This window comes from Macaca nemestrina, chromosome 5 (genome assembly GCF_043159975.1).
Source record: "Macaca nemestrina isolate mMacNem1 chromosome 5, mMacNem.hap1, whole genome shotgun sequence".
In the NCBI taxonomy this organism is placed as follows: Eukaryota; Metazoa; Chordata; class Mammalia; order Primates; family Cercopithecidae; genus Macaca; species Macaca nemestrina.
The window spans coordinates 69184508-69210312 of record NC_092129.1 but is presented as its reverse complement, the minus strand read 5'-3'; the positions used below and the strand labels follow the sequence as shown (position 1 = coordinate 69210312).

The window sequence follows — 25805 nt, the reverse complement described above, 5'->3', positions numbered from 1 at the left end:
ATCAAATCACATTTCACTGAGATTCCAAATGACAATAGATACCACCTTCCAAAGTAAGGCATGAGACCACCATGCAGGACTTGCAAAAAGAAAGGGGGAGAGGAGGAATCAGGCAACTCTCAAACCCTCTTTCCCATTAAGGGAATGGGAAGGAGTTGGGTGGAGTTGGGGGAAGACGGTTGCTGCTGGGTGTCCCACTCTCCCATCCCCAGGAGAGGTGGGTTGGAGGTGCCTGATTTTAAGGTGGTGAGGGGATGAGGGGTGGGCGGCAACAGTAGGACTTGGGGACACAGGTAGCCTGTGTCTAACCCAAGCCTGAAAAACTTGACAAACCTGGCAGGCTGGCAGCTGTGCCAACAGAGGCAGAAGAGGCACTGCATGGGGACAGCCACCTCCCATTGTTTCCCAGGAACCAAGCGTGGAGTCCCAGTGAGAACCAGATGTGGCCGGGAGAGGGCAAAGCGAAAGAATGTCATGGATCCCAATCGAAGGGGCCTCAGGGAGGGTTCAGCAAAGCAGCTAAAGAAGGCCTTCCTGGTAACAGAGGTTATGGAGCCGACGGCAACCAAATATGAACGAGATGCTTCACCCATGTTAGAGAGCTGCAACGGAGATCCCAGTGACAGGAACTTGGCACTGGGCTGGGCAAGGGGACTTCCACCAACTCACAAAAAGGCACAGGGGAACAAATCCATCTTTCCAACCTGCCACGCACAGAAAGGTGCTGCCGATCTTTCTGTTTAATTCAGAGTCTTCCAACAAACGTTCACTGAGCACCTCCTACTACCAGGCCTCCTCTAGGGGCCTGGGACACATCAGTGAACAAACCGGAGGCCCCGCCCTGGCACAGCTTCTGTATCAGTGGGAGAAGACAGTAAACAATGAGCATGGCAAATGAGCAAGCTGTAAGGCATGTTAGAAAGTGATGTTCTAACGAGAAAAGGCAGCTGTGAACATGACCAGCTGGGGCTGCCATTTTAATCATGGAAAGTCAACTTTCTGGTTTCTCTTCCTTGCTCTTCCTGCCCTGGACTCCAAACACCAGAGGTAGCTGACTGGGGAGGAGCCCTAGAGCCAAGCATAGAGATAGAGGGTGAAGCCCACCCCACACCCCTGCCATTCCCACCACCATCACAGCTGGCAGCTCCTAGCCTGAGGCAGTCAGAGCTACAGGAAGGGAGGAAGTGTAGGGAGGAGTCAAGCTTTGATGTTACACTGACCTGAGCATATTAAGTATCGCATTGAACCTGATCAATGAAAAGTAACCAGAAAAGCTCTGAAAACGACCAGGAAAGGTTCTAGTGCTTTCTCCTTGAGCAGGGGTCAGGGGTAAGGCCACAGAGGAATTTGAGGGACACAAGAGACAAAAATGCCGCTGCTGTTTATATACCAGGCCAGGATTGCCAAATGTTGAAATAGCCACACACTCATTAATGGCAGCTGATTTTTAATGGAATGATCATAGAACACTATGGAATCACTTCTTAGTACTGTATACCACAGTGTGTGTTAAAAATACTGAAGTTTCCCTGTGAGGCAAAAACTTTAGGAGCTTAAAATGAGGTCCAGATATCTAAAAATATGGAGTGCCTCATTTTTAAAAATTGAAATGTTGACATTCAGAAAGAATTATATTTACTCAAGACAGGAAAAAAAGAGAAATACCTGCATACTAATTTCCTAGGACTCTATAGCAAAGCACCACTAACTGGGTGGCTTATACAACAGCAGTTTATTCTTGCTCAGTTCCGGAAGTCAGAAGTCCAAAATCAAGATGCCCACAGAGCCACACTCCGTCTGACAGCTGCAGGGCAGAATCCCTGCCTCTGCCTGGCGTCTGGTGGTGCGCCTCCATGCTGGACATTCCTTGACTTGTGGTTGCAGCACTTCCATCTCGGCCTGTGTTTCCCATGGCTGTCTCCCCACATGTGCCTGTGCATCCTCTTCTCTTCCTATGAGGACGCCTGTCACATTGGATGAAGGCCCACCTAAGTCTAGTGCGACCTCATCTTCAATCATTACATCTGCAATGATGCTGTCTTAATAAGGCCTCATTCTGAGGTACTGGGTGGGGACTAGGACTTCAACATATTTTTTGGTGGGACTTAATTCAACCCATAAAAACCTACTAAGTCACTTTTTAAAGAAAATGTACTTCTTTTTAGGACACCGTAAGAAAAGAAAATTCTAGGCCCATGTCACTGATGAACATAGATCCTTAAGTTCTCAAACAAACAAAAACCATCAAAGTGTGGCGGGCTGTTCTTGCATTGCTGTAAAGAAATACCTGAGACTGGGGAATACAGTGAAGAGAGGTTTAATTGACTTACAGTCCTGCAAGCTGTACACGTGTGGCACATCTGCTTGGTTCTGGGAAGCCTCAGGGGGCTTTTACTCAAGGCAGAAGGAGAAGCAAGAGCCGGCACATCACTTGGCAGGAAGAGGAGCAAGAGAGAAATGGGGCCAGGTGCTGTGACTCGCGCCTGTAATCACAGCACTTGGGAGGCCAGGCTGGCAGATCACCTGAAGTCTGGAGTTCGAGACCAGCCTGGCCAACATGGTGAAACCCCGTCTGTATTAAAAATATACAAATTAGGCTGGGCACGGTGGCTCACGCCTGTAATCCCAGCACTTTGGGAGGCCGAGGCAGGTGGATCACGAGGTCAGGAGATCGAGACCATCCTGTAACATGGCGAAACTCCATCTCTACTAAAAATGAAACACAAAAAAATTAGCTGGACACGGTGGCGGGCACCTATAGCCCCAGCTACTCGGGAGGATAAGGCAGGAGAATGGAGTGAACCCAGGAGGCAGAGCTTGCAGTGAGCCGCAATTGCACCACTGCACTCCAGCCTGGGTGACAGAGCGAGACTCTGTCTCAAAAAAAAAAAAAAAATTAGCTGGGCATGGTGGTGGTGTGCACCTATAATCCCAGCTACTTGGGAGGCTGAGGCAGGAGAATCACTTGAACCCAGGAGGCGGAGGATACAGTGAACTGAGATTGCGCCATTGCACTCCAGCCTGGGCGACAAGAGAGAAACTTCATCTCAAAAAAAAAGGGGGGGGGCGGGGGGAGAGAAATGGGTAGCAGAGGAAGGTGTCACACACTTTTAACCAATCAGATCTCATGAGAACTCACTCACTGTCATGAGGACAGCACCAAGAGGATGGTGCTAAACTATTCGTGAGAAATCCACCCCCATGATCCAATCACCTCCAGGTCCACCTCCAACATCGTGGATTACATTTCAACTAAGATTTGGGAGGGACACGTATCCAAACCATATCACAGACCAAATTCAACAGCATATGAAACAGCATGATCAGGTGGGATTTATCCCAGGCATGCAAGGATGTTTCAACAAATGCGTATCTATTAATGTGATCACCACATGAACAGAATGAAGGACAAAATCTATAGGATCATCTTAATAGATGTAGAAAACGCATTTGACAAAATTCAACATCTTTTCCTGATAAAAACTCTCCACAAATTAGGTATAGAAGGAATGTGCCTCAACACAATAAAGTCCATATATGAGAAGCCCACAACTAGCCGTGAAAAGTTGAAAGCTTTTCTTCTATGACCAGGAACAAGACAAGAATGGTGATATGGTTTGGCTCTATGTCCCTACCCAAATCTCACTTCGCATTGCAATCCCCATAGACAGAGGAGGAAACTGGTAGGAGGTGATTAAATCATGGGGGCAGATTTTCCCCTTGCTGTTCTCAATATAGTGAGTGGGTTCTCACGAGACCTGATGGTTTAAGTTGCGGCACTTCCCCCTTCTCTCTCTCTTTCTCCTGCTGCCATGCAAGGCGTGCCTTGCTTCCCCTTTGCCTTCCAGTATGATTGTAAGTTTCCAGAGGCCTCTCCAGTCATGTGGAACTGTGAGTCAATTAAACCTCTTTTCTTTATAAATTACCCAGCCTCAGGTAGTTCTTTATAGCAGTGTGAAAACAGACTGATACAGATGCCCACTCTCGCCACTTCTAATCAACACGGTGCTGGAAGTTTGAGCCAGAGTGGTTAGGCAAGAGAAAGTAACAAAAGGCATTAAAATTGGAAAGGGAGAAGTTAAATTGTCTCTGTCTATAGATGACATAATAATATATATAGAAAACTCTAAAGGCTCCATCAAAAAACTGTTAGAAATAATAAACAAGGCCAGAAGCAGTGGCTCATGCCTGTAATCCCATCACTTTGGGAGGTGAAGGTGGGCAGGCCACTTGAGGTCAGGAGTTTGAGACCAGCCTGGGCAACATGGAGAAACCCCATCTCTACCAAAAATTCAAAAAGTTAGCTGGGTGTGGTGGCATGCACCTGTGGTGCCAGCTACTCAGGAAGCTGAGGTGGGAGGATCACTTGAGCCTGGGAGGAAGAGGTTGCAGTGAGTCGAGTTCTTGACACTGTACTTCAGCCTGAGTGACAGAGTGAGACCCCCATCTCAAAAAAAAAAAAAAAAAAAAAAAGAAAAAGAAAGAAAGAAAGAGAGAGAGAGAGATAATAAGTCAGTGAAGTTGCAGAAATCAACACATAATGCAGAATCAACATATGAAAATCAGTGACATTTCTATACACTATGAACTATTCCAAAAAGAAATCAAGAGAACAATTCGATTTACAATAGCATCAGACATTATTTAGAAATTGGGGCAGGCACGGTGGCTCACTCCTGTAATCCGAGCACTTTGGGAGGCTGAGGCAGGTGGATCATGAGGTCAGGAGATCGAGACCATCCTAGCTAACATAGTGAAACACCATCTTTACTAAAAAAAAAAAAAACAAAAAAATTAGCCTGGCATGGTGGCAGGCACCTGTAGTCCCAGCTATTCGGGAGGCTGAGGCAGGAGAATGGCATGAACCCGGGAGGCGGAGCTTGCAGTGAGCTAAGATTGCACCACTGCACTCCAGCCTGGGTGACGGAGCAAGACTCTGCCTCAAAAAAAAAAAAAAAAAATTATTTAGAAATAAATTTACCCAAGGAGATGAAAGATCTGTTCACTAAATACTATAAAATATTGATGAAAGAAATTGAAGACCAGCCATGGTGGCTCATGTCTGTAATTCCAGCACTTTGGGAGGACAAGGCAGCAGGATTGCTTCAGCCTAGGAGTTCAAGACCAGCCCAAGAAACACAGTGAAATCCTGTCTTTACAAAAAAAAAAATAAAGATAACAAATTAGCCATGTGTGGTGGTGTGCACGCACCTGAAGTTTAAGCTACTCAGAAGGCTGAGGCAGGAGGATTGCTTGAGACCAGGAGTTCAGAATTACCGTGAGCTATGATCATGTCACTGCACTGCAGCCTAGGCAGCATAGTGAGACCTTATCTCAAAAGGAGTTAAGGAGAGAAGGAAGGAAGGAGGGAAGGAAGGAAGGAAGGAAGGAAGGAAGGAAGGAAGGAAGGAAGGAAGGAAGGAAGGAAGGAAGGAAGGAAGGAAGGAAGGAAGGAAGGAAGGAAAGAAGGAAGGAAGAGAGGGAGGGAGGGAGGGAGGGAGGGAAGGAAAAGGAAAATTGAAGAAGACACAAATAAATGGGAAGATATTCTGTGCTAATGGATTAGAAGAATTTATATTGTTAAAATGCCCATACCACACAAAGCAATCCACAGAAGCAGTGCAATCCCCATGAAAATCCAATGACATCTTTCACAGAAATAGAAAAAAAAATCCTAAAATTTATATGGAACCACAAAAGACCCTGAAAAGCCAGAAATATCTTTATCAGAAAGAATCATGCTGAAGGCATCACATTACCTGATCTGAAAATCTACTACACAGCTATAGTAATCAAAACAGCACGGTAGTGGCATGAAAAAGATATATAGACCAATGGAAGAGGAAGCTCAGAAATAAATCCATGTGTTTATGTTCAGCTGATCTTCAACGAGGGTCCCAAGAATACACAATAGTGAAAGGACAGTTTCTTCAATAAATGGTGTTGGGAAAATTGAATGTCCACGTGCAGAAGAATGTAATTAAACCCTTATTCACACCGTATACAAAAACCAACTCCAAATGAATTAAAGACTTAAATATAAGACCTGAAATTCTAAAACTACTAGAAGAAAACATAGGGGGAAAGTTCCATGACATTGGTTTGGGTAATAATATTTTGTCTGTGACCCCAAAAGCACAGGCAACAAAAGCAACAATAGACAAATGGGACTGCATCAAACTAAAAAGCTTCTGCACAGCAAAGGAAACAACCAACAGACTGAAAAGAAAATCTACGGGAAGGGAGAAAATATTTGCAAGTCATATATTTAATATCCCAAATATATAAGAGACTCAAACAACTCAATAGCAAGAGACAACCTGATTTTTAAAATGAGCAAAAGTGGTTCCCAGAGGCTGGGAAGTGCAGTGAGGGTGATGGAGGTGGGAGCACTCGGAGGTAGTTACTGGGTACAAACATTGTAGTTAGGTAGAATGAATAAGGTCTAGTATTTGATAGCACAGCAGGGTGACCACAGTCAACAATAATTTACTGTACATTTAAAAATAACAGAAAGTGGCCCAGCACGGTGGCTCACACCTGTAATCCCAGCACTTTGGGAGGCCAAAGTGGGCAGATCATGAGGTCAGGAAATCGAGACCATCCTGGCTAACACGGTGAAACTCCGTCTCTACTGAAAATACAAAAATTAGCCCAGCGTGGTGGCAGGCAGCTGTAGTCTCAGCTACTCAGGAGGCTGAGGCAGGAGAATGGTGTGAACCCAGGAGGCGGAGCTTGCAGTGAGCCTACCACTGCACTCCAGCCTGGGCGACAGAGTGAGACTCCATCTCAAAAAAAATAATAAAAATAAAAATAGCAGGAAGAAGGCCAGGCACAGTGGCTCATGCCCATAATCTCAGCACTTTGGGAGGCCAAGAAGGGAGTGGATCACTTGAGGTCAGGAGTTCAAGACCACCCAGGCCAACATGGTGAAACCCTGTCTCTACTAAAAATACAAAAATTAGCCAGGTGCAGTGGCATGGGCCTGTAATCCCAACTACTCAGGAGGCAGCAGGAGAATCGCTTGAACCCATGCATTTGACAACATTCAACAGGCGGAGGTTGCGATGAGCCGAGATCGCACCACTACACTCCAGGCTGGGTGACAGAGCGAGACTCCATCTCAAAAAATAAATAAATAAAACAGAAAGAGTATAATTGGAAGGTTTATAACATAAAGAAATGATCAGTGCTTGAGGGGATAGATAGCCCATTTTTGCTAATGTCATTATTATGCATTGTATACCCGTATTAAAGTATCTCATGTACCCCATAAATATACCTACTGTGTACCCATAAAAATAAACAGTTAAAATTTTAAAAATTAGCAAAGGACTTAGACTTTTCTCAAAAGAAGACATACGAAGAACCAATAGATACATGAAAAGATGTTCAACATCACTACTCATCAGGGCAATGCAAATCAAAACCACATGAGATGACACCCCACACCTGCTAGCATGGCTCTCACTAAAAAGACAAAATGTAACAAGAGTTGGCAAGGGATGTGGAAGAAAAGGAATGTTAATTAGTACAGCCATGATGGAAGGCAGTATGGAGGTTCTTCAAAAAACTATAAACAGAACTACCATATGATCCTCTTCCAGGTATACATCCAAGGAAATGAAATCGGTATATTGAAGAAATATCTACACTCCCACACCTAAGATGAATGGATAAAGAAATGTGACTTATACACAATGGAACACTATTCAGCCTTAGAAAGGAAGCAAATCCTGTCATTTGTGTCAACATGGATTAACCTGGAGGACATTATGCTAAGTGGAGTAAGTCAGGCACAGAAAGAAAATTAGTTCATGATCTCATTTATACGTGGAATCTAAAAAAGTCGAACTCAGGCTAGGCGCAGTGGCTCATACCTCTAATCCCAGCACTTTGGGAGGCTGAGGCAGGCAGATCACTTGTAACCAGGAGTCTGAGACTAGCCTGGCCAACATGGCAAAACCCTGTCTCTATTAAAAATACAAAAAGTTAGCTGGGCATGGTGGCGGACGCCTGTAATCCCAGCTACTCAGGAGGCTGAGGCAGGAGAATTGCTTGACCCCCAGAGGTGGAGGTTGCAGTGAGCCGAGATCATCCAGCCTGTATGACAGAGCAAGACTCTGTCTCAAAAGAAAAAAAAAAAAAGTTGAACTGAGAAATGGAGAATAGAAGAATAGAATGGTGGTTACCAGGGTTGCACAGGGGGAAGGTCTGGGGAGATGTTACTCAAAGGATACAAAATTTCAATATGGCAGGAAGAGTCAGTTCAAGAGACCTATTACATAATCACCATGACTATAGTTAGTAACAGTAACGATGTAATGTATTCTTGAAAATCTCTGAGAGTGTCTAAACCACCAAAAAAAAAAAAAGTATATGAGGTAATGGATATGTTAATTAGCTTGATGTAGCCCTTCACAATGTATACAAATTTCAAAACATCATGTTGTAGACCATAGATACTTGCAATTTTTGTCAATTAAAAATTATCTTAATTTTATAAAGACCACACATTTAGCCAAAGACTCCAATAGAACATACTTGCAGAGATATTACACTTTTTTGACTCAGTTCTCAAAGCATGTAGTTGAGTTGCTGCTGCCCTAGCCAGATATTTACATTGTATTCATTTAGAAGAAAAGTAGCAACAGGGAGTAGACTTCTCCCCAGAGGTTTCCAAAGCATTCACTGAAATCTGAGGGCCTCCCAGCGCTCACACCAGCACTCTTCCACCTGTGGTCCCAGCTGGCTCTGGCCCGCCCATCCAACAGTTTGCAAAAAATACTTAAATCACAGAAGAGATTCACTTCACTCCGTGTGAGAACAGTAACATTCTGATCACTTAACAATGGATGTGTCCAGTTTTTCCCACTTTCTCCTAGGAGCTCTCTCATTCACTGAATGGTTCCCCAACTTCACTGACAGTATTACATGAAATCACTCTGCTCAGAACCCCAGAGCCTCCACCAACAATTTAAGTCTCTTTAAAGTATCCAAACTCAACAGTGTCTCCTTGGTGACACAGGAGATTCTGCTTTGGTGAAGCTCTGCCAGAACTGGCTACATAATTTGGGGAGGGTACACAGGGCAAAATGACCCTCGTTGGGAAAGGATCAGTGAGTTCAAGACAGCATCAGCAGACCATTCCACACAGGCCCCAGAGGCCGGCCCTGAGCTCCACCCTCCCGCTCCCTGCACTGACTGTCCCTTGCTCCCTGAAGAGCTTCCTGAGTGATACAGCCTCTTAGTTGGTAGAAGTGTTGGCATGCGCTTCATTGTGAAACTATATTTACTCAGGTGCGGTTTGTCACTTTCTTTTGATTCCAGGCACACAGGTTCCGAGCAGAGAATCTAGACTCTGGAGTCCTCTAAACTTGCACCAGGCCCCAGTTGCCTGGCAGCCCCTTGTCTATGCCAGCACTGCCTTCCCCAGGCTGGGCCACAAGGCCCCAGGCAGGGAGTGAAGCAGACGCATGCGCATGTTAAACACAGGCACATTCTTCACTTCCACCAAGAACTATTCAGATCCCACGCTGCCGGCTTTCCAGGTTTCCATGAGAATTCAGATTTTTATGTGAAAAAATTTTAAAATGTTGACAACTAAATACAATTTTTAAAAGAGACTGTGCAAGCAAAACAATGGATGGGTGTGAGTCCTATAGAGTCGTGAGCTGCAGTTTACCCTCCACAGCACCTATGCCGTCTCCAGGTGTCATTCCCCGCAGCCTGCCCACAAGGACATCCACGTGTAGGGGAGGGAAATGGCCCTTTACCCTCTGAGGGCTTCCAGCTGGGACTGACATAAGACAGATTAGCCGGAGGAAAGCACACAAATTTGATTTGTGCGTACGTGGGAGCCCTCACAAGAAAGATGAAGACCCAAAGCAACTAGGCCTACGTGCTTATATATTACATTGGACAAAGAATAGCAACTGCAGAAAAGTAACTGAAATGTATGGGAGACTAAAGGACAGTAAGGGTTATTTTAACAAGGTCTGTTTGTACAGATTTCTCTCAGCCTCAACTTCCGTTCTCTGATGAAAAGAATGTTTCTTTTTGCTAGTACAAGATGGTCACTTTTTTTTTTTTTTTTTGAGATGGAGTTTCACTCTTGTCACCCAGCCTGGAGTGCAGTGGTGCGATCTCAGCTCACTGCAACTTCTGCCTCCCAGATTCAAGCAATTCTCCTGCCTCAGCCTCCAGAGTTGCTGGGATTACAGGCACCTGCCGCCATGCCTGGCTAAATTTTTGTATTTTTAGTAGAGATGGGGTTTCACCATGTTGGCCAGGCTGGGCTTGAACTCCTGACCTCAGGTGATCCACCTGCCTTGGCCTCCCAAAGTGCTGGGATTACAAGTGTGAGCCACCACACCCGGCCAATGGTCACATTTTATATGGGTATTTTATCTCCTGCTTCTGAAAACAAACAAACAAACAAAAAAGATCAGCGTGCTCTTCCCACACATGCTTTTTTTATTTTTTATTTTTTGAGACGGAGTCTCACTCTGTCACCCAGGCTGGAGTGCAGTGGCACGATCTCAGCTGACTGCAACCTCTGCCTCCAGGGTTCACGTCATTCTCCTGCCTCAGTCTCCTGAGTAGCTGGGACTACAGGCACCCGCCATCATGCCCAGCTAATTTTTTTGTATTTTTAGTAGAGAAGGGGTTTCACCATGTTAGCCAGGATGGTCTTGACCTCCTGACCTCATGATCCGCTCGCCTCGGCCTCCCAAAGTGCTGGGATGACAGGCGTGAGCTACCATGCCTGGCCCTGCACCTGCTTTTTTCCAGTGTTTTTAGCGTAAAATAATTAATTGTCAGTGAATAGCAACATATTTTGGGGTGGCGCATCCTGAACTCCTACCCCTGCCATGAGGCTGAGCTTCCTCCCCTATAGGCCCTACTGGGTTTCATGGGTGCATGGAGCCACTGTTAGGATGTGTGTCCCTCAAGAGTGGCAGAGGTCTTGGGGGTGTGGCGGTCCCTCTGATTGCCACGTGGGTAGGGAGGGTCTCAGCAGATGACACCTGGAGGAGGTGAGAAGGCGGAGCGTGGAGGGTCTTGACGGGGTGGAGGAAAGCTGGCCCCTGATGCAGCCAGGTGTCCTGGATAGTTGGGGGCCAGTGGTGAGAAGGGGGTGGTTGGTGGAACAAGGGTGGTGAGAACAGTAGACCAGAGACCCTAGAAAGGATGTGCTGGGAGAGAGGCCTCAATAAAAAGAGACCAGTAAAGACAAGGCCACCCATTCGCAGTTCCACCCAAGGCTTCCCCTTGACATCCAGGTCTCAGTGGAGAACTCATCACGTTATGGCCTTTGGGGCCCCTGGAGAACAACAGCACTCCCCCCAGATGCTCCCGGTGGCTCCTGGTTGTGACTCAGAGCCGCCTTGGGGGGCCGCCCCCAGTATCCTCAAGAGAAGAAGCACAAAGCGGTTTCCTGCCCTGGCAGTCCCATGGGGTTCGCCTCCCAAAGGAGTTTGTGGGATTGGCCTCCTGGGAGCCTGAGAGGAGCAAACACTTGTAGAATTTGTTCATTCCTCTCATTGTAAGTTTCTGTTTGATGAATTCCATGTTCCCAGGAAATGCCCTCAGCACTTTCAATAACATAATAGTTCTTGTTGAGGTAGGGGGTGGGGGTGAGGGACAACTTTGTAAAGCCCCTGATTGACACCATGAATGGGGAAGGCAGTTGGCACCATTCCTTCCCAGAACTGTGCTGTTACCCGGGGCCAGTCTGAGCGGGCCAGCCCTGGGGTGTCAGGGAAGCAAGACAGGAGCTGGGGAAACACACAGCTGACCCTGCCCGGCCCAGGGGCTGAACTCTAGCCTGATTTTGTGGATAGGATGTTAGGCCAGAGAAGTCCAGGCCCAGGCAGGCCCGGTGTTGACTGTGACCCTCAGAGAGGACCTGAGCTTCCAAGGAGGCTCAAAGGACTGGCATCCTCTTGTGTCCCTTAGCCCCTAGGATTCAGAGAAGTGACCAGGATTTCTTCAGACCACCTGAGGCCATTGGCAATGGACACCTAGCCACATTTAACCTGTTCACATAAAGTGAGCATCAGTAGAGTAACCCTAGGAGACTTCGGGTGGACAGTGACAAGTGTTGGACATGTCCTTATAACTGGAATTATTGACATTATCTTTCGAAAACTCTATTTGTGCAACAAGGAGCCAGGTGAAAATTTGGCAGCTGCAGTACCTTGCAGATTCAATCAAAGTAGATGAAGTGTATCTTCTTGTCTAAATAACCCAGTGTGGTTTTGAACGCTGCATCCATCAACCATGTAGATTTTTCACTTTCATCCTCTCTAAATTGTATATCTTCATAGCAAATGATTTCCATTTGAGATGACTTGTGTTCTTCAGCTTTACAGGAGAGATGTGCAGTAGTTCCCCTGTTTCAAAGTTTCACTTTCCATGCTTTTAGTTACCCACGGTCAGCTACAATCCAAAAACATGACCTATGATAGACGGCTTTGAGAGAAAGAAAGAGGCCGCATTCACATAACTTTTTTTTTTCCTCCAGGCTGGAGTGCAGTGGCGCAATCTCGTCTCACTGCAAGGTCTGCCTCCCAGGTTCACCCCATTCTCCAACCTCAGCTTCCCGAGTAGGTGGGACTACAGGCGTCCGCCACCACGCCCGGCTAATTTTGTTTTTGTATTTTTAGTAGAGGCGGGGTTTCACCGTGTTAGCCAGGATGGTCTCAGTCTCCTGACCTCATGATCCACCCACCTCGGCCTCCCAAAGTGCTGGGATTACAGGCATGAGCCACCGCGCCTGGCCCACATAACTTTTATTACAGCATATTATCATTGTTCTATTTTATTATTAGTTGTGGTTGTGAATCCCATACTGTGCATAGCTGTAAGTGTACAGTTTAGGGAAAAACACAGTATATATAGGGCCCAGTATTATCTGCAGTCTCAGGCATCCACTGGGGGTCTTGGAGGGTATCCCCCACAGATAAGGGGGACTACTGTATACACTTCATATATTTGTTCTGATTTTTAGAAACATCTTCTAGAGTAAATGAATGAATCCTTACAGCCTTTTACATGGTGTGTTTCATCCTCCCTGCCAGCAAAGCAACGCAGAATTTCTGCTAATTAACTAAGGTAGCTCTGAATACACTGTTTAGAACTGTAAAGATTAATTGTACTAATTATGCTTAATTGTGCCAGTGGGTAAAGGTGTAGAGGGGAGGAGGGGTGGGAGGGGAGGGGAGGAGGGGTGGGAGGGGAGGGGAGGAGGGGTGGGAGGGGAGGGGAGGAGGGGCGGGAGGGGAGGGGAAAAGTCAATGTCTCAGCCCTCAGCCAGGGGAGGCGGACTTTCCCAGGTGGCAGATGCACCTTCTGAAACAGACAGATGTGGGCAAGGCTCCCTTTTCCAAGGCAGAGGGAAGCAGCCCGTGACTTTGCTCTAGCCAGGCCTGTCTCCACTGTACTTGTCAGAAACACTCTGCTACGTCAGCCTCTGTGGCTCTATCTCAGGCAAGTTAGCTTTGGTGGTTTCACCAGCACATTCAGACATTGAGCATCAAGGAGAGGTCCCTCATGTAGGGCCATATTTCCGGAGCTAGTTGTGTGATTACAGGAATGACTGACTCCCATTCTCACCCCTTCCCCAATGCAATGGAGACTTCACGGCTTCAGCCTTTTAGTGTCAAGGTTCTGGTATCTTGAGGCTCTGGTTTTGCACCAGTTTCAGTGATTTTGCACCCATTTCTCAGCACGTTGTTTCTACTTCTAGTATTGATGAAGCAAATATTTCACAAGGCACTTCAAAGTCTCAGCCTCCCCACTGAGGGAGGTGGTGGCTGTAAAAGGCATGGAGGTCCGTGCTGACCTGGAGATGGGTGGGTGCCTCTGAGTCTTCATGGTAGATGGAGTGCATCTGTGCGACGGGTGCTCTGTCCTGGAGAGTTGCTGAAAGGGGGAAGAAAGGAGGCTGGGGGTGGAGTAGGGAAGGGAAGCGTGTCTCAGGGCAGTTCCAAGGGTCCAGGTGCACCCGAAGCAGGAAACCAAGGCAGCTCTCTGCTGAGCATCTGATCAAACCATGGTGATCTCACTTTAAACCAACGATTGTTATTTCTACCATACACAGTCACACTCTATAACTGCCAAAAATGTAGAACTGAAACCACAAAACAATGGATTTGCAAAGAACCAATAAAATCAAACTTTTTGTGCCATGTATATTAGTTACTTATTGCTACACAGTAAATTACCCCAAAACATAGTGGCTTAAAATAGATATAAACATTTGTTATCTTGTACAGATTCTATAGATCAGGAATTTGGGAGCAGCTTGACTGGGCTGATCCAGCTTTGGGTCTTTCGTGAATTACCATCAAAATGTCAGCTACAGGCCAAGTCTGGCGGCTCACGCTTGCAGTAACAGCACTTTTGGGGGCCAAGGTGGGAGGATGGCTTGAGGCCAGGAGTTCAAGACCAGTCTGGCCTAACACAGTGAGAACTCGTTTCTTTAAAAACAAAAAAAAATCTGTAATGGCTTCAATATCTGAAGGCTTGACTGGTGCTTGAGAGCCAGCTTCAGGAGACTTCACTGGCATGGCGGGCAAGCAGGTGCTGGCTGTGGGCATCAATCCCCTGCCACACGGACCTTGCCATAGGGTTGCTTCAGAGCCTCACGACCTGGAGGCTGCCTTCCCCCAGAGCAAGTGATCAGTAGAGCAAGCAGAAGCCACAAGGCCTTTTATAATCCAGCCATAGACTGAGAAGAGGCTGGGAGGGTACACTGGAATTAGAACATGAGGGTTTGTTAAAGTATGAATTTATTCTAAAACAATGAAAACCACATTGCCAGAGTTCACATTCCAGCTCTGCACATTTAGCAGTTGTGTGAACTTGAGCAACTCTGTCACTTCTGTTGTTGACCCAGGACTGGTTCCCCTATTTAGTGTGGGAGGGGATGACACAAAGGCACAAGACCAGGAGGTGAGGATTGCTGGAGGCCATCCTGGAGGAGGGTTGCCAATCCAGGGAAAATGAATGCTACCTAAGATCACAATTAACACATACGTGTTCTTGGGGAAAATGATCAACTGATATTTTCAGAACATCCAATTTTGTTAAAGTTTCAAATCCTTCTTCCTGCATTTGAACCATATGTACTTTAGCAGAAGTGACTGAACGCCACTTTTCTTTCTGTTTTCTGCCCATTTCTGCAACCAAAGCTCCATGGAATGCTCGAAGGTGAGATTTGCAGGAATAAAAGGAGGCAGGAACTCCATCCTTTTCTTTTGACTCACTGGAACGTACATTACCACATGTTTGAAAACACCACCAGGATGAAAAGACTGCTCTTAATTAATAGATCAAGACTAAGAAATAATTGAAATTCAGTGAAACTCAGTTCTAATATAAAGACTAAAGGAGCAATTTGCTAACATGACAGATAAAGAGTGGTAGCATCAAACTCAGAGAAGTGAGAGCAGATACAGGGACGAGTTAAAAAAAGTTCTGATATTAACAAAGTCGCTTTCATTTAGTGTGACTGGGGCCCATGTAAGAGGAGATAACATTATCTTCCCTAAAGTAGCAAGGCATTCAAGGAAACTTTCAATTAAATGCAAACAGTATTTGTAGCACAATGATTATGTGCAATGCACTGTGCTGGTTATACTTGCAGAGGAAATCTACACACAAAGAAGCATGGTCCCAGTGCTCAGGGTGCTTAGCCCTCGGGGCAAGAGCTAGACAGATGCACAAATAAAAGGAGCCTGAGTGCCCACAGGGAAGCACAGGCAAGGGATTATGGGAGAGCTGAATGAAGATGACCCCAAGGAGGGCTTCCCAGAAGAGTTGGCAACTGAGTGAGGCATTGCAGGATGCACAGAATGTGGATGGATAGGGCTAAGGAAGGAAGACAGGGGATGGGAAGCAGAGCAATTCTAATGGAAGATCTTAGCAATGAGACAGAGGTAGGCAAATGTCGGCTTCATTTGAAGACACAATCCAGACTCTAACTAGAGTGAAGGGTTAGAAGTGGACAGAGGTAGAGGGTTGTTCTTGATGGGAGAAGAGGCTGAGAGGGTATACTGGAATTAGTACATGAGGGTTTGTTAAAGTATGAATTTATTGTAAAACAATGAAAACCACATTGCCAGAGTTCACATTCCAGCTCTGCACACTTAGCGGTTGTGTGAACTTGAGTAAGTTACTTAAACTTCCATGCCCCAATGTCTTCATTTGAAAAAGGGAATGATAATAGTACCTACTTCATAAGATTATGAGATTAAATGACTTCATCATAGAAAGCACTGGACAGTGCCTGGGACACTATTCCATCCTTGTCATCATCATCGTTGTCATCATTTGTTTAGGGAGATAACCATGACAGTTCTGTGAATGGAAAGTAGGGACGGGTCTGTGGAATGTTGCAAAAATAGAATGGCAAGGACTAATTATGAAAATCAGTGCATGGCCGCACCTAACCAGCAGGAAGGCAGGGCTTTCAGAGGGAATCATGTGGCTATTCAGTGATCAGTAAGTGCCTCTGCCACAGAATGAATGTGTTGGGCAGGAAATAACATTTGGTTCTAGATGTATTAGTCGGCTAGCGCTGCCATAGCAAAATACTACAAACTGGGTGGCTTAAACAACAGCAGTTAATTATTTTTATTTTTATTTTATTTATTTATTTATTTATTTATTTATTTATTTATTTATTTTGAGACAGTCTCGCTGTGTCTCCAGGCTGGAGTGCAGTGGTGCTATCTTGGCTCACTACAACCTCCGCCTCCCGGATTCAAGTGATTCTCCTGCCTCAGCCTCCTGAGTAGCTGGGACTACAGGCATATGCCACCACACCCAGCTAATGTTTGTATTTTTAGTAGAGATGGGGTTTCACCATGTTGGCCAGGATGGTCTCGATCTCTTGACCTTGTGATCCACCTGCCTCAGCCTCCCAAAGTACTAGGAATACAGGCGTGAGCCATCGCACCAGGCCAGCAATTAATTTTCTGACAGTTCTGGAGACTGGAAGTTCAGGAGCCACATATGGGCAGGTTTGATTTCCTCTGAGGCCTCTCCTTGCTTTGCAGATGGCCACCTCCTCACTGTGTCCTCACGTGGTCTTCCCTCTTCGCAAGGGCACATCCCTGGCGTCTCTGTGTGTCCAAGTTTCCTGTTCTTAAAAGACGCCAGTCAGACTGGGTCAGGCCCCACCCCAATGGCCTCATTTTAATTTAACCATCTCTTTAAAGATCCTTTCTCCAATACAGTCACATTCTAAGGTATTAAAGGTTAGGGCTCCAACATACACATGTGGGGAGTGGGGGAAGGGACACAATTCAGCCCCTAAAGGGTGTGTTGAGTTTGACCTAACCAAAGAAATCATCTAACACTTGCCTTAAGAATAAATCCAGCCAGGTGCGGTGGCTCATGCCTGAAATTCCAGAAATTTGGGAGGCTGAGACAGGAGGATTGCTTCAGCCCAGGAGTTCAAGACCAGCCTAGGCAACATAAGGAGACCCTGCCACTATTAAAAATAGTGGTAATAAATAAATATAAAGAAAAGAATACATTCCATTTGTTAGATATTGCAAAGTTTTACCCTAAGTAAAATGAGTCCACCCAAACTAAGGAGCAATGATTATAAGTGTGATTTCTGTTTAGTTTTTGACAGAACCAACAAATTAAATTTCCTAAACATGAAATAAAAGGAAAATTTTCTTTGTAGACAGAAAGAAAAGTCTGACATCTGAAATATGCAAATGTGTTAACAAAGAATGAAACTCACAGCCATGAAATAAGTAATGGATTTAACCTGGCATTCGTTAAGGACATTGAGGCTACCAGGTTGATCCTATTAAAATAAAATTAATCTCAGTGTCATACAGTAAACGCTGACAACAGGCAGCATGTCCATGATTTTGTTTACAGGATTCACTAATTAGAATTCTATGTTTTGCCATGGCTCAATCTGCATATGCTGCCAAAAATTGGAAGAACAATTTAAAATTCAATCATACAAAGTAAGCAAAAAGCAAACAGATATGTCTGAGTTTTCCTCTCTTCAATCAATGTGTTTTAGCATCCAGAAAAAAAAAAATAGCCAGTAAGTAGAATTATAAGAAAATGTGCCTGAAGAACTTTCAGTGAAACTTCGATCTAGTAAAATGTTTTCTCACCATAGTACTTTTTGAAAAGCAGACAATAGGACACACTGTGAGCTGCAGTTCCAAAATAGAATATGAGCCTGGCCTCCCCCTTAGATGGTTTTCCACAATGGCCTCTCAAGGATGCTGTAGGATCTTCTTCCTTTTTTATCTTTTTTCGAGACAGGTTCTCACTCTGTCACCCAGACTCCCAAATAGCTGGGACCACAGGTGTATGCTACCACGCCAGGCTAATTTTTATTTTTTGTGGAGATGGGGGTCTTGCCATGTTGCCTCAGCAGGTCTCGAACTCCTGGGCACAAGCAGTCTACCTGCCTCAGCCTCCTAAAGTGCTGGGATTACAGGCATGAGCCACTGCACCTGGCCGGCAAAAGCTTCTCTAGCCACCTATCTATCTGCACTATACAATTAAGCAATCAGTTATTTAACCTTGTATTCGTGATTCATATATATCCCCACCCTCTCACTTTAAGGGGAATCTACCTTACACATTTTACATCTTCCACAATGCTTCTCATGAGGTGGGACATGGCTGCCCCATGGGAAATCCTTATTACTACATTAGGGAATAATTTAACATGTTATAAAATACAAGACTAGTCTAGGTCAGTAGCTTTCAAGCCTTCACACGCTACTTTCCACCCATCACTCAATTAAATTTTCCCTCCCCTCCTCAGGGAGTGTGGTCAAAATCATCTCCCCCAACCTCCACCTGCTCCTTAAACAGCAAGGGAGACAGGAAATCAAGGCCAGGCTAAGGTCCAGGGAGGCCCTGCTGAATGAACCTGTCTTCTTGGCGTGCACCTTCCTATAGTATTTGTGGAGGTATCCTGTGTTGTAGATCCAATGTCAACCCCAGCCACCAGCAAATACATACATAATCGACTTTTGAAAAACATGGGATTGAACTGCACTGGTCCACTTATACACAGCCTTTTCTCTCCTCTGCCACCCCTGAGTCAACGAGACCAATCCCTTCTCTTCCTCCTTCTCAGCATACTTAACATGAAGACAATGAAGAAGACCTTTATGATGATCCGATTCCACTTAATGAAGACTAAATACATTTTCTCCTCCTTATGATTTTTAATAACATTTTTTCTCTAGCTTACTTTATTGTAGAACTACAGAATATAACACATATACAAAATATGCATTAATCCACTTTATCTTATCGTCAAGGCTTCTGGTCAATAGACTAATATTAGTTAAGTTTTTGAGGAGTCAACAGTTATGTGCACATTATCAACTATGCAGTGGGTTGGCACCCCTAGCCAAGGGTCAACTCTATACAGTAACAACGGCAGCATGTCATAAATGCTTGTTTAGGGGGGATCAAGAACAGCGCTGAATGTCCAAGAACCCACCTACTAGAGGGATGTAAGTGGATAAACCATGTACAGGAAGGAGGAACAGAAATCACATCACATTCACTGATGAACTTGGAGAACAAACAAAAGCCAATTCTGGTAATTGTTATAAAAAACTTTACGTCCACCTAAATGACATCTTTATCTTGTTGGTTGAGAATCACTAGATCATGTGACTCCTCACATCATCCCTTGTCACTGGGCAGTCAGGGAAGTCTTCCCAGGGATTGGTGGAGGACAGGACTGGAGGCAGGGAGACCAGCTGAAAGGCCATTTGTGGCTCAATCCAGGCAAGAGGAGACAAGGGCCTAGAACTAAACACCACAGGGACCAGAACATAGTAACGGACAAAGATAGCAAGGAGGTAGAATTGATGGGATTCCACAGCTAGCTGGATGTGGGGAGGGGCATGAAGGAGAGAAGAGAGGAGGCAGGAATGGCTCCCTCCTAGTGTTCTGACCCTGTGGGTTCCATTCATAATACTGAGAAGGCAAGAGGGAAAGACTGTTGATTTCTGTCTTGGACAGGTTCTATTGGAAATTCCTCTTAGAAGATTCTTAAAGATAAAGTAAGTGGAGTGAGGCTGAGTGGAAATTTAGAGCTGGGAATCCTACAGATAGTGTTTAAAGCCAGGCATGGATTGGCTCTCTTGGGCTGGGTGGGGGATATTTGTGCCTTGCAATAATCCATTCTTGGCATTCAAAAGTGAGCCCTGTTGGGAACTCTTCACATGACTGAAAACTTGTATTCTTTTTTTCCAGTTCAAGCAAATATATTAAGACATCTCGGCCAGGCATGGTGGCTCACACCTGTAATCCCAGCACTTTGGGAGGCCAAGGCGGGCAGATCACGAGGTCAGGAGATCGAGACTACACTGGCTAACATGGTGAAACCCCATCTCTACTAAAAATACAAAAAAATTAGCTGGGCGTGGTGGTGGGCGCCTGTAGTCCCAGCTACTCGGGAGGCTGAGGCAGGAGAATGGCGTGAACCCGGGAGGCAGAGCTTGTAGTGAGCCGAGATTGTGCCACTGCACTCCAGCCTGGGCATCAGAGCGAAACTCCATCTCAAAAAAAAAAAAAAAAAAACAAGCAGACATCTTACATTATCACTCTATTACACCATCACACTATCACTTAAACTATCACTACTAAGAAAAACAAAAACCAAGACTGAAGCAGATGTCTAAAATTTCTCATTCTCACTCTTTCTGGCCAAAATATTGTCCCAAGGAATAACTGTGTCACCATCTGGATTGGACATCTCTCTCTTTTTTTTTTTTTTACATGGAGTCTCGCTCTGTTGCTCAGGCTGGAGTGCAGTGGCGCAATCTCGGCTCACTACAAGCTCTGCCTCCCGGGTTCACGCCATTCTCTTGCCTCAGCCTCCCAAGTAGCTTAGACTACAGGTGCCCACCACCATGCCCAGCTAATTTTTTTGTATTTTTAGTAGAGACAGGGTTTCACTGTGTTAGCCAGGATAGTCTCCATCTCCTGACCTCGTGATCCGCCTGCCTTGGCCTCCCAAAGTGCTGGGATTACAAGTGTGAGTCACCATGCCTGGCTTGGACTGGACATCTCTTATCTGCCACTTTGGATTTTTTGTTTGTTTGTTTGTTTGTTTTTTGAGACAGAGTCTCGTTCTGTCGCCCAAGTTGGAGTGCCGTGGAATGATCTTGGCTCACTGCAAACCTCTGCTTCCCAGGTTCAGGCAAGTCTCAGCCTTCTGAGTAGCTGGGATGACAGGCATGCACCACCACACCTGGCTAATTTTTGTATTTTTAGTAAAGACAGAGTTTTGCCATGTTGGCCAAGCTAATCTCGAATTCCTGGCCTCAGGTGATTTGCCTTTCTTGGCCTCCCAAAGGGCTGGGATTACAGATGTGAGCCACAGCGCCCGGCCTTATTCACCACTTTGGATCCTCTCAGCCTCTTCTATCTGTTATTTCAGCCTCCATGGGGAGGCTACAAAGGAAAAGTCTCTGGTAGGCCAATTCAAAGATTTACCTGTATTGGGGACATTTTATAGAAAAAGAAGACATTTATTGTTAGACTACTAAAAAAATAAATAAACGTTTGGTTAAACAAAGGTCACTAAATTTCTTCACTGACACTCAACTGAGTCAGCTAGTTGCAGATAATAACTGGTTTTTTGAGTAAGTCTTAATCCCATTAAAGTATATCAGAAAATTGCTTCAGTGTTTTCTCAGGAATGATCATTTCTTTCCAGAAAGTGATTATACATTTATGTCACACTATAGATTTGGGACAATCTTCCCTTTATAGTTGCAACTGAAAAACATATGCTTGCATCAGTGAAACAGAAGTCATAAGAAATAATACCTACCTTGGCCGGGCGCGGTGGCTCATGCCTGTAATCCCAGCACTTTGGGAGGCCAAGGCGGGCAGATCACGAGGTCAGGAGGTCGAGACCATCCCGGCTAACACGGTGAAACCCCGTCTCTACTAAAAAAATACAAAAGAAAAATGAGCCGGGTGTGGTGGTGGGCACCTGTAGTCCCAGCTACTTGGGAGGCTGAGGCAGAAGAATGGCGTGAACCCAGGAGGCGGAGTTTGCAGTGAGCCAAGATCGCGCCACTGCACTCCAGCCTGGGTGACAGAGCAAGACTCAGTCTCAAAATAAAATAAAATAAATAATATCTACCTTTACTAAGTCCAAGGAGTTTGACTTTTTCTCTTATTTTCTATTTCCTAATTATTATTATTTTACTTAGAATACACTAATGATCCCCAAACTGCAGTATGAAAAAAACATCCTGCTGTGGACTATTGTGTTTGTGTCCCATAGGTAAAAATAATGCCTAAGACTGCACTTTATAATATCATTTACTTTTAAGAATAATGTCATTTGAAATTAACATTATCCCTTAAGTTTGGAGGTTTTAATTTAAATGTTTGATGTTTCTCATTATGTGTCAAAGTCATGTTTTCTACGAAACACATCTGAAGTTTTATAAAGATAAATTTTTAAAGAAAGGAAAGTTCATAGCCACTTTATTTTTAGCAGCTGAAAAACAGAAATAGCCCAAATGTGCATTTACAGTGGAATGGCTAGGACAGGTAGTAGAACTGTGATATAGTCACACAAAGGAATACCCCTTGCCATTTTACAAAAGAACAAACCACTGATACACACAACCAGATGACTCTCATAGTTATTATGAGAACAAAAGAAGCTGAACACGAATGAGAACACACTGCATGATGCTATTTTTATGGAGTTAAAGAACAGGCAGGCCAAGCGCAGTGGCTCCCGCCTGTAATCCTAGCACTTTGGGAGGCCGAAACGGGCGGATCTCCTGAGGTCAGGAGTTCAAGACCAGCCTGACTAACATGCAGAAACCCCGTCTCTACTAAAAATAAAAAATTAGCCAGGCATGGTGGCACATGCCTGTTTAATTCCAGCTACTCGGGAGGCTAAGGCAGGAGAATCCCTTGAACCCGGGAGGCAGAGGTTGTAGTAAGCTGAGATTGCACCATTGCACTCCAGCCTGGGCAACGAGGGCAAAACTCCACCTCAAAAAACAAAACAAAAACAAAAAGAACAGGCAAAAACAAATCAACGGTGGGAGAAGGCAGAGTAGCGGTTACCTCTGAAGGGGAAGGCTATTAGCTATGATGGGTCAGGAAGGAGCCTTCTGGGTGCTGGAAACATTGATTTTTCTTTTTTCAGCTTTATTAAGGTTTACTGAACAAATAAAAGTTATATATATTCTGGTGAACAACATGATGCTTTGCAATATGTATATGCAATAAAGTAATTAAATCAAGCTGATTGACACAACCATAACCTCACTGACTTATCTTTTTTTTATGGAGAGAACATTTAAGATCTACTTTTAGCAATTTTCTGGCATATAATACACTATTTTTAACTACAGTCACCATGCTATACAGTAGATCTCCAGAACTTATTCCTCCTGTCTGACTGAAGCTTTGACCAGTATCTCTCCATATCCTCTTTCTACAGACCCTGATAACCTCTCTGTTTTCATGAGTTCAACTATTTTAGATTCTACATATAAGTGAGATTATGCAGTATTTGTCTTTCGGTGCTAGGCTTATTTCACTTAGCATAATGTTCTCCTGGCTCATGCATGTCACTGCAAATGACAGGATTACTTACTTTTTTTAAGGGTGAATAATATTCATTAGATATGTGCATCTATATATACGTATGACATTTTCTTTACCCATTTGTCTGCTGATTGCATACATGGGCTATTGCAAATAATGCTGCAATGAACATGAGAGTGCAAATATCTCTTCCACATAGTGATTTCCTTTCCTTTGTATCTAGATGTAGAAGAGAAATTACTGGATCATATACCTGTTCTATTTTTAATTTTTTGAGGAACCTCCATACTGTTTTCCATAATGACTGCACTAATTTACCAACAGTGTACAAGTGTTTTCTGTTCTCCACATCTTTGCTGCCACTTGTTATTAAAAGAGTCTTTTTGATTATAGCCATTCTGGGAAGTGTGAAGCGATATCTCATTGTGGTTTTGATTTGCATTTCCCTGATAACTAGTGATGCTGAACATTTTTCCTTAAAATTATTGCCTCTGGCCGGGCGCGGTGGCTCACACCTGTATTCCCAGCACTTTGGGAGGCCGAGGCGGGTGGATCACGAGGTCAGGAGATCGAGACCATCCTGGCTAACACAGTGAAACCCCGTCTTCACTAAAAATACAAAAAATTAGCTGGGCGTGGTGGCGGTCGCCTGTAGTCCCAGCTACTCAGGAGGCTGAGGCAGGAGAATGGCATGAACCTGGGAGGCAGAGTTTGCAGTGAGCCGAGATCACACCACTGTGCTCCAGCCTGGGCAACACAGCGAGACTCCATCTCAAAAAAAAAACAAAAAACAAAAAAACAAACAAAAAAAAACAACTATTGCCTCTATATGTTTTCTTTGGAGAAATGTCTATTCAGGTCCTTTGCCCATTTTAAAATTGAGTTGTTTTCTTACTATTGAGTTGTTTGAGTTTCTTATATATTTTCTGTATTAACTCTTTATCAAATATATGGCTTGCAGGTTCCACAGGTTGTCTTTTCACTGTATTAAATTGTTTATTTTGTTGTGCAGAAGATTTCTAGTTTCATACAATCCCATTTTTTGCTTTTGTTGCCTGTGCTTTTGGTTCATAATGCAAAAATTGTTTGCAAAGACCAATGTTGGGAAGACTTCCCCCTATGTTTTCTTCTAGTAGTTTTACAGTTTCAGATCTTTTGTGGTTCCATGTGAGTTTTAGAATCATTTTTTCTATTTCTGTGAAAAAAATGTCATTGGAATTTGGATAGGAATTGCATTGAATCTGTAGATCATTTGGGGTAATATAAGCATTTCAACAGTATTGATTTTTCCAGTTCATGAACACAGCATAGCTTTCCATTTATTTCCATCTTCTTCAATTTATTTTATCAATGTAAAACATGATATAGTTTTCAATGAACAGATTTTTTCTCTTTGGTTAAATTGATTTCTAAGTATTTTTATGCCATTGTAAATGAGATTGTTTCCTAATTTCTTTTCCAGATAGCTTGTTGTTAACATATAGAAATGCTACTGATTCTCACAGGTTGATATTGTATTCTGCAACTTTTCGAAATTTATCATTTCTAACAGTTTTTTTGTTTTTTGTTTTTTGGGGTTTTTTTTGCTGAAATCATTAGGGCTTTCTATGTATAAAATCGTGTCATCTGCAAAGACAATTTAATGTCTTCCATGGAAATATTTACTTTAAATCTTGGTGACGGTTACATGTAGATAAAAATGTGTAAAAATGTGTACTTTTGTATGTCATATTGCCCAAAAGAAGGAAACAAAAAGAATGTTCCATATAGATAAGCATTTTAAAGGCCACTTTTGAGGAGTGAATTTATGATAAACTCAAGTTTCTTTGATAGCATCTTACATTTTTTAATGCTGCGTACCTTTGCAACATGGCTTTGCACATGGTACAGCCGTAAAACCTTGATCATTGTTGCTTGCTCTCATTTCAGTGTCACGATAACTCTGGTGGTGCAAAGGGGCTGCCATCATTATTTTCATTTTATAAATAAGCAAATTGCAGCTCAAAAAGATGAAGAGACTTATTCAAAGTTATACAGCTGATTCATTACCAAGTCAGAGCTGTAACTCAGATTTCCTGAATCCAATGAAATAATCATTTCATAACAACCAGCACCACCCCTTTACCTAAGAATGACTCTCAGGAAGAAGCTCATTGTGATCTCCCTTTGATTGCTCCTGGACTTCAGGTGAT

At 44.1% G+C, this 25805-nt stretch overlaps 1 long non-coding RNA gene across 1 annotated transcript in view; it reads right to left on the bottom strand.

Moving 5' to 3' along the window:
• Window positions 1–1494: 1494 nt before the first annotated feature.
• The window catches only part of LOC105489027 (uncharacterized), a 58876-nt gene continuing 34565 nt past the window's right edge, over window positions 1495–25805 (bottom strand). The window contains exons 7-8 of the long non-coding RNA XR_011623457.1: window positions 21863–21981; window positions 1495–4447 (exon numbers count right to left, since the gene is read on the bottom strand). This is a non-coding gene — a long non-coding RNA (uncharacterized lncRNA). The remainder of the gene's footprint in view (window positions 4448–21862; window positions 21982–25805) is intronic.